Source organism: Gadus chalcogrammus, chromosome 12, assembly GCF_026213295.1.
Source record: "Gadus chalcogrammus isolate NIFS_2021 chromosome 12, NIFS_Gcha_1.0, whole genome shotgun sequence".
In the NCBI taxonomy this organism is placed as follows: Eukaryota; Metazoa; Chordata; class Actinopteri; order Gadiformes; family Gadidae; genus Gadus; species Gadus chalcogrammus.
Window position 1 is genome coordinate 10,220,794 of NC_079423.1, and position 9,941 is coordinate 10,230,734.

General features: G+C 44.9%; 1 pseudogene; it reads right to left on the reverse strand.

Moving 5' to 3' along the window:
- Window positions 1–378: 378 nt before the first annotated feature.
- LOC130393468 (serine/threonine-protein kinase SMG1-like) lies at window positions 379–9,276 on the reverse strand (annotated as a pseudogene).
- Between the last annotated feature and the right edge of the window lie 665 nt (window positions 9,277–9,941).

The window sequence follows — 9,941 nt, forward strand, 5'->3', positions numbered from 1 at the left end:
TGCATTGAGCTTACCGTTGGCCAGCACGCCTTTGCAGAACTTGTGGAAGGAGTTCAATGAGAACAGGGGCGCATAGGTGTCAGTTTTCTTCATCAGCAAAGAAATCTCCTGGGCCCAAGTTTGCAAGAGCAAAAAAAAATAAGCTTCTATGCCCGATAGCAAGGTATTGCCCAACTGATTTAGTGTGAATGTTTGTCGTAATTTCCAAATTCTTAAAGATGAGACAAACTTCTACCAGTAATCGATCATGCGCACTACATTCAAAACATTCAGAACATCACTTGACTTTTAGTGAACAGGGCAGTCAACACAGCACCGGTTGAACATGACTTGTACAATATGGACTTTAATAAGGTACAGTCAAAACGTGTTCTCAAAAGACCTCTTGCATGACTATTCTATTCTGTTAGCTGAATGAATATGACCATGCATGCACTGAACACTGCGAGTTGTGCGTATATACCTGGCCTCTGGGTAGAGATGCTCCTTGGACAACAGGGAACCCAGAAGGCTCAGGAGGGTGCTGAAGTGTTTCTTTGTCGCCGTGGTGACGGTGCTGATGACGGCCCCGTCGAACAGGGACGGTGATGAGGTGGACAGGCTGGCTGAGATGAAGTGGTCGTGCCTGCAGACAATCAGCAAGACGCACAGAGTGTTTGCAGAGCTCCACATATCGCCAGGAACCTTTGAATACCGATACTTGGCTCGTCATTAGTTTCTAAACTATTACCGTGTTGTTAATAGTTGTTCAAATATTTACCATTGCCACAAAAAATGTATGCTTTGTGACTCAAGCTATGGAAGTTTGAGACTACAATTACTCGAAATAAATAGTAGACGTGCACGTTTCCCTCTCGAGACATTTTCTAGCACAGATAAAGGAATTTTGTGTCTATTGAACGGCTGCAGTCGAAGAGGTACACAGTGCAGGTATAATGTCTCATTTGTTTTAACGAGTGTGTGTGTAATAGAGGGTTACCTTGTGCAGTGGGAATAGAGCATGTACAACACAGAGTACTGGACCGCTGGGTAGTGGACGGCCAGCTCACAGTGAACCAGGGGCAGGTTCTGACTGAGCAAAGCAAACACTGTGGGAGACAGAGCCCACATCTAAAAACCACAGAAGGTAGTAAGGTTAGGGATGACACGTTTGAACAAGTGCAATAAAAGAATAAGAACTGATCACGGATAAAATAGATAAAGGACAGCTTGAAGAGTAAAAAAAGACAGAAGGTGAAGAGTGAAAAGATATCAGTCCTATCTAGGGATGCACCGAAATGAAAATTCTTGGCCGAAACCAAATATATTAAAACATTTGGCCGAAAGCGAATACCGAATGTGGCTTTTGCTGTTTTTCATTCATTTTGTTTTTATTATTCACCATTGCATAAATCAAACAACTAAATGTCCTTTTTAAACTTTTTTATCTTGCTTTTCAATAATTAAAAAATTACACATATATATATATATATACATACATACATACATACATACATACATACATACATACATACATACATACATACACATACATACATAACATTTTTTTTTATCAAATATAAAATGTTCGGTGTATTTCTTTCGGCTTTTTTCCTTCTTCAGCCGAAACCGAAAATTATGTTTTGGGCCATTTTCAGCCGAACATTTTCGGTGGCCGAATATTCGGTGCATCCCTAGTCCTATCTGTTGAACATCGAGGCTAAGAAAGACTCAAGGCAGAGGTCCTCTCATGGGACAGTCAGAGCAGTGTGCATGAGCCAATAAAAGCTGTGTGTTCACATTCTGAAGAAAACCTTAAAATCACCGTCAACATTTTCTACTCTTTTCGAGTTCAATGTTGTAGACCGCATTCATTTAAACATAATTTACAACACGGGTAAGACAGCAGTCTCTTGTATTGGAAAATAGCTGAGAGCGATGATTTAATGGTTGGTTTTAATGCAATGCATCGATAGTCTTCCATTACTTCCCATTTCCCCGAGACACTATTCGACTAACCAACATACAAAGCTGCACTCTATATGTAGCCATTTAAAAATGGGTGGAGTTCTCTTTGAAATTCCGTAGCCCTCCATGAGCTAATAGAGATACACTAAGACAATGTCAGGCAGTGGATCGCTAACGTGGTAGAGAAGTGATGACACTGTATGTTTGCCTGGGATTGACAAACCATGTGTTCGACAAACAATCTCGCTTGACACACACACACACACACACACACCACACACACACACACACACACACACACACACACACACACACACACACACACACACACACACACACACACACACACACACACACACACACACACACACACGTTTCATTTAAAAATCGAGCCCTTTTCTACCCTCTCTCTTTACAGCTCTCCAATCTTCCCTACAGCAGCCTCAAGTGAAAAGCAAGCGCGTCTTACCCCGATGAGGGAGTTCTTGGTGTTGCCGATGGTAGTGAGGGCGCCGAGGTCGAAGATGAGGGTGAACTCGGCCCTCTCTGGGGGCAGGAGCACCGAGGCGAAGGCAGGGTGCTGGATGTCAGTGGAGGGGGACGGGGCGGGGCCGTCCTCCAGCGGGGCAAGGAGGCTGTCCACGCCGCAGGACATCTCTCCCAGCACCAGCTTGTAGGCTGCCTCGAGGGTAGGGATGTTCTTCAGGCTCAGCAGCGCCTGGTACATGCCGTGCGTGGCAGCCATCACCTGCAAAGACAAAAAAAACGCGCAAAATTAAACCTCGAGTGATCTAGTCATACGCTTGACAGGAGAGGAGGGAAGCGTTGATCTGCAAGGAATCGACTTCTTTATTTACATGATTGAAACGGCGTTATAAGAGAAGCTTAGAGAGGGCCGGACTCACCTCTTTCTCCCTGTGGAAGCGAAGCTCCAACAGTTGAGAGTTTGGTGCCAACAGTTTCTCCACAAATGACACGGGTAACCTGGTGTTGATCTGGTCCACAATCTGCAAAACAGGCAAGTTCAGAACTCGATTCGGTAATGTCTGGATCCCCAGCGCCAAGGGCCTTGAGGGTACGTTCCCGTCCTCACCAGGGTGAGGAGGCCCAGGACGGCGAGGCTGTAGTCCAGCCCACAGCCGTGGCAGGCGGCGAGCTGGTCCAGGCCGTAGGCCAGCACCACCTCCGTCAGCTGGGCCGAGGGCTCCAGGCTGACCAGGAGCACGCTCACGCACTCGTTCCCCGCCGTGAGCACCGCCTCGGAGAACAGCACCTGCCGGGCGGTGCTGACGCAGGACAACACCCTGTTGAGGATCTGAACGGGGGGGGGGAACGGAGGAGAGGTCAGTGGGAAGGCAGTCGCTACCGGCTGGGTCAGCATCCAGCAATAAGCATCAACGTTAAAAATGATCATTTGTCTGTTTCCCCCTCTCTGACTGAGATATGTTCCCATTCAGGGCTCGGGTTGAGCTTTTCTTTTATTGATGTTTCCTCCTCCTTGCTCCACCGTCAGTTAACCGTTAACGCCACATCGACACATGTAGGGCTACTCAAACACAGGCCTGCTTGTTACAGAATGGATCTGGCCTCAGGTAACAGTTTGGCCCTCTAACTCTGTAACTTTGTCGTTCGTTTAGAGTCTAGCGTCTGGTGTGCGGTCCTCCCCGCCCATCAGAGGGGTGGGCGTCCTTACGTCGGACACGTATTCCTGGGTGATGGGCGGGCCCCGCGTGGGGCTGAAGCGGCCCCCGATGGTCCTGGGGGGAGAGGAGATAGACCTCACACTGACTGGGACGGATCACAGTGCTGAGGTATTTTAATAATGTTGTCGTTTTCTGAAGGATTATTTTGTTCATTTGAATATTTCGGCCAGCCGTACAAAAACATATGCATCAAAAAGCTTTTATACTAAACGGTGATATAGGAAAATATATTTAGAAAGCTTTTATTCTAAGTGGATTTAAATACAACCCCTACAGAAAAACTGAAACCTTATGGATCAGAATTAATAGTGGCCTATAAAACAGCTGGTGCTTGCAGGAGATAACGCTGTTTCACCTCGGCATAGGCTTCCATGTCCTCCAGGAACTGCCCCAACAAGGTGGTGGAGAAGGCGAGGTCTGCAACCCAGAACTGCTCCAAACTCTGCAGCCAGCCTACGGCACAGACACAAGTAAAAGGGTTATCTTCTACTACATCAAGTAAAAAGTACTAAGTTAATGGTTACCATTAATGGTTCCAAGATCGGGGTGCCATAAAAACATATTGGACAATGCCAACTGACCTGAGACGTTTGTGGTGAGCGACTGCTTCTGTGTGTGGTCGATGTGCCAGCCTACCAGGATATCAACCGTGTCCTGAAGAGGATGGAGTCACCGTTAGTCCATACATTGTGTTACACTCGACAGCATCTAAATGAAACATCTAACCATTCTGAATGCTTTGGGGGTATAGCAGGTTGGCAGTTGGCACCCGGTTCATTCGTTTGTGGGGGAGTTTAAACACGGCGCAAAACATAAGACTACGCTAGATTAAAAAGCAAGTAGAATCATTACATTTAGAGAGAGTGGAGCCTTGGGATGACAAGGAAACACCCCTCCTGTTAGCAGCTGTAACATCAGTCATAATGTTACACACCCAAGGAACCTCAAACTCTAGAGGAACAATTGTGCTTCGGCTGTAACTGATGAATGTCAGGTTTCGGTCTTAAGGCTCCTCACTCTGGACATTGTTATCCTACTCGTTGAGGCTGCTCATATACGTTGCATTTCCAAGGGAGTCTAGCTGCAATGTCATCAATAACTTCGCAATTTTCCCCACAGTTAATAAACCAGGGATGCCAACGTGCATGTTGGCGCTCAGATCCCCAGAGGACAGAGCTCACTGCAGGCTACTCACCCTGAAGTTGGTACTGAAGACATGTGGGTAGGCGCGGGCCACCTGCAGAATGCACTTGACACTCTGACACAGCAGCTCTGGCGTGTCCAGGTTCTCCAGGATGGACTGCAGACTGCTCATCACAAGCTGAAACAGGCACCCAGATAATCAGCCAGTGAGTGTGAACGACAGACCTGAAAGAGCAGGTTCTAACAAATGACACTAATGGAACCCACAGCGGCTTTAAAGACGATAGGCCAACGTCGTCCTACCTGCATGACCTGGGTGAAGGCCTTCCTCTCTCCGGCCGCCTCCAGGCCCCGCTGCATGGCGATCAGGTACAGCAGCTTCACCTCGTCCCGGCTGGAGCCGCTGAACTTCAGGAAGAGCCACTTGAAGATGCGCTCGGCCTCGTAGCTGATGGCTCCACACAGGAGGCCCAGGCAGGCCGCGGCCTTCTGCCTCATATCCCACAGCAGCTTACTGCTGCAGAGGCGGGATGGGGAACAATATGGGCTACCACTTCAAGGAGGGTCGCTGTCCCCTGAACGGGAGACGCAACATTGGATCATGACAGAGCTGTTCAGACGATAGGAACCCGCCCACAACACCCAGAATTGATTTGTTAACATTTGTTTCTTTCAATATGCAACTGAAGAATTATCAATTTAATGAACGTCAAGTCTAGATGACGGAAAGTACCAACGGAAAGAAGTAAGAACTTGGTCCAGTGAAATCCAGTGATAAGGTAAGCCTAGCATTCAATTAATCCAGCTGCACGCATCTGAGGATCTTTCACCAAACATTAAACATTACGTCATAGGGCCTTTTGTTTCAGTATCCACTTCCATTTCACACGGCTAGCGGTGTGCGATATCGATACGGTGAAAAATACAATCACAACTCATCTGGAATCACAGTACCACGATACTGCTAATCCTCTACACATTCGTAGAGTTCAAGATGTGAAACAGTCATATTGAACTCCCCTAGCCTAGAGCTTTGACCTAAAACACAAATGTATGCAAGCGTTTTTTCTTGGGTTCCATGGATGTTAATAGTACCATCTCTTACCTTTCATTCAAAACTTCATTCAGGGTACTCAAGGTGGTTTCCATTTGTTTCACCAGGGCCTGTCATGATTAGTTATTAAAAGAGAACTGCGTAATCAACAAACATTGTATTCCAATCCAGTAAGTACACCCATCAATAAACCCACTTATAAAAAAGCAAGAAATCCATCTCATCAGGAGACATCATGGTATTCCAATTATTGTACGTCGTTTTTTCATTTAATGTCTGCGTCCGAGTGAGGGTTAAGCTTCCCGGACACCTATAGCATAACGCTAAGGTGTGTGGCGAATTTTGTACGCAACATTCATCATTATAAAAAAGTATTTAAAAAAAACTGTATCAAAGTTCTGAATTGCAACCATGTGGATAACACGCCCTCTTTCCTAAGACTCTCAATCCAAAACAGATTTTTTTAACTGGCTCTTTAAAAAAGGCACTGAGTCATGTAAAATGGATAAGGGGAGATTTAGCCATCAAGTTGATTTACCACAGTCGAGGGAGGCGGCTGAACTCACCCCTTTGTTCTCACTGTGGCTGATGAACTCCTTCAGTTGTTTGAGGGTTAGCAGCCTGCGCTCCCGGTCATCCTCACGGGAAACGCGGCGCAGCAGGTTGGCCAGGCGCGACTCCTCTGTGTGAGGCATGCCTCGGTCTGCGGGGACACAGACACAGGAAGACATTTAGTGGCACTAGTTGAGACTGTTACCACGGTTTGATAACAGAGACCGCCGTTGCCTTTAAGCTAAAAAGCCTGGACTGAATCTTAAAGGAAAGGGCTGAAAACAAAGACCATAGAGGTTTAAAAAACAGACCTGGCCAGACAATGAAAAGACCAACATGCCAGTGTTTTGATATTCCAGTGAGCAGTGTTGAGTCAATTAGTGACTAGAAGAAAAAAGCACTCTGAAGGAGCCACAGCTTTCAGCGGCTGGGAGTGGAGTGCAGGGGCACCAGGCCACCATACACGGAGCAGTAAGTGGTAGTAAGCAGTAGTTAATAAGTGGCAATAAATAAAAAAACATAACAATGCTCGTGGGGACATGGTTTTGTGGTTGGATAAGAATAACATGTAACATTTGGACAAGTGTGCTATGTGTGGTGTAATCCTAACACTGCCCACGCCTTAATAACACCCTCCCTTTGGGGATACTCTTCCTCACCAAGGATGGGCGTCTGTTCAGAATGGATACATCTACATAGGGCTGGGTGATACATCGATAATTGAAACATATCGATATTCTTTTAAACGAGATATGAAACGAGATGCTATCGTTAACATCGATATAGGTTGAAAGTACAGCATATTTTATCCAACAACAGCAGTTTCGAACCGCGACTGCTGCCTGCTATTTCGTAACTCTAGTTACGAGTTGGAGTGCGGCAACGGCAACTTGTTATTGCGTCAACAAATATCTATAATTATCTTATATCGATATTCTGCTTGAAGATATCGAGATATGACTTTTGGTTGATAACGCCCAGCCCTACATCTTTATACACAGGCTCTAGCGTGCTTTAGTCCCCAGAAAGAAATTAGGCTGGCTAGACACTTGGTCCTTTTAATTGCTTCGTAGTTTCTGATTTAATAATCATGGTTTGATAGATTAGAGTCAAGAGAACGTCAAAACTCCTCGTTTTATTTGGTTGACTACAGCCCTAGCCCCATCCTATATTGGCTAGGGATGCACCAACACCGACACCAGTACCCTGACCCGATACTGTGCCACCCAAAATCACTTAAGCAACGTGGTTGAAGTCAAATTAAATTTTTTCATTTTTACACGGTTAATTTGTCCTATGGGATCATCAACATAGTAATCAATGCCGTTTACTTTACTGTTACTGAAATAAGTCCCCAGTTTAGAGAGGACAGGGGCACCGACGGCGCGGAACAGATAAAAGCATCATGCTACGGTGTGTGGATGGTAAAGCCTGGTCTGAGCATCGATTTATTTAATACCAGTGCCGGAGGGGGGGGGGCTCCACGGACCCCTATAGCATATCGCTACGGTACATGGCACTTTGACTCACTCACTAAAACGCTCATACACAACGACAGTACTGTGGAAATAACACAAAGCTGCTGTTGGCCGTAACCATGACAATAATGGGGCGGGATTTTTTAACTAACGTTATTATTAAGTACTCATATCGGTACTTGTATTTGTACTTAAGTGGGATCGGTGCATCCCTAATAATTGCAAAGTCCAATGGCCAGTTTGAAGGCTGTCCACAAAAGCCTGAGCCATTAAAAATATATACATACACATGAAAAAACATATAACTAAACAGTTATAATAAAATAAGAAATCAGTTATTAAACCCCTCAATATATTCATAGATGTCAGTTAAAAGCGCCTTACCCTGTGATTTCCTCATGTCCTTGGAAGTTAAAGCACGGTTTCCATGCTGAAAAGGAGTCAAATCCGCGTTCACGTCATTGAGCCTCAACTCTTGCCCCATCGGCTTCCAACCAAATGTAGTATCACAGCCACCTCCACCAGCTTCATGTTCACCTGAAAGAGGACAAGGGACGCATTAAGATAACGCTGGCTCAGATTATTGGGTTCATTCCTCACTGTTCAAAACAGAGAGGTAATAAGGATGATCATATTGGTTCAATATTGAAATAAAGATCAGTTTGAATCACTTAAATAACATCTTCTGTCCGTCCAACCAATTGTGTTTGCTAGACATGCATCTCACCACATTCTACCAGGGTAAATACATTTAAAGCACCAAAATAAGAAAGTAATAAACTAATTTATGCAAAATGATGCCCCAACTCTAAAATGCTCTAAAGGGCTTGTACCTCCCATCACTTTGACCGACGGCCATTAGGGGACAAAGGATCATAGGTTTTGTTAGGTATATAGGTAATGGTGTTGTTATGGTCGTTTTTTAGTAGTTCATCTTGAAAGGATTGGTCATTATGGGGATATTTGGGTTTTTGTGAGACATGGCAAAACAAAGCATAGGTTGCAGTCTATTCACATCGTTGATATGGGATTTTACAGTAATACAAATCTATTGACTTCATCGATGCCAATATAGGGGAGAAACACACATTTAACACGCATGAATGACATTTCCTATCATCGTAAGGACTGTTTTGCTCACCCTCCCGATCAAGTGAATCGGTGGCTGCGTAGGCATTGCTGTGTAGCAACTGCAAAGAGTCGGGGCTGTTAGAGGGCACCACGTTGTACAAGGCTGCAGCAGCTATAGCATGATGCTTACCGTGGCAATCTCTCGCTTGCGGCAGACGGTGTCTCTCGACCTCTGGACAGGCCAGGCAGAGTGGTTTGCATGCACAGACGGCACGACGGTAGGAATTAACTTCGCCGTCCTATTATTCTTCAAACCAAGTGAGACCATCTTGGCATCCCCCGAGTGGTAATCCTCCTCCTGGAAATGCGCGCTGCATATTCTTGAGTACGCGGTAACAGAGCTAGCTGAAAAATTTGCCCGCCTAACCTTGACAAATTGCACCCAGCTTCGGAGGATCCCTTTGTCCTTCGGGAAGCAATGGACCCCATGTCCACTTTTGCTGGAGTTGTTGCACCCGCCACAAATACAGTAGTAAACCATTTTATCTACTTATATATCTACTCTCTCTATCTATCAGCTATCTATGTTATGCTATGCTATGCTATGCTATCCCTCACTATCTATCTATGTTATGTTTGCTATGCTATCCCTCACTATCTATCGATGTTATGCTATTCTATCTATCTATCTATCTATCTATCTATCTATCTATCTATCTATCTATCTATCTATCTATATCTATATCTATATCTATATCTATATATCTATATATATATATATATATATCTATATATATATATATATATATATATATCTATGTATATATATATATAGATATATATTCTATCTATGTATGTATTTACTTATATAATCTGACACTGTCACTCTCACTAGCGGCTTCGGCTGTCGTCCAACAGCGGAGTACCTTACGTGACGTCATGCAATGCATTGTGGGAGAAATAAGAATCATCGCTAACCTGTGTCTAATAACC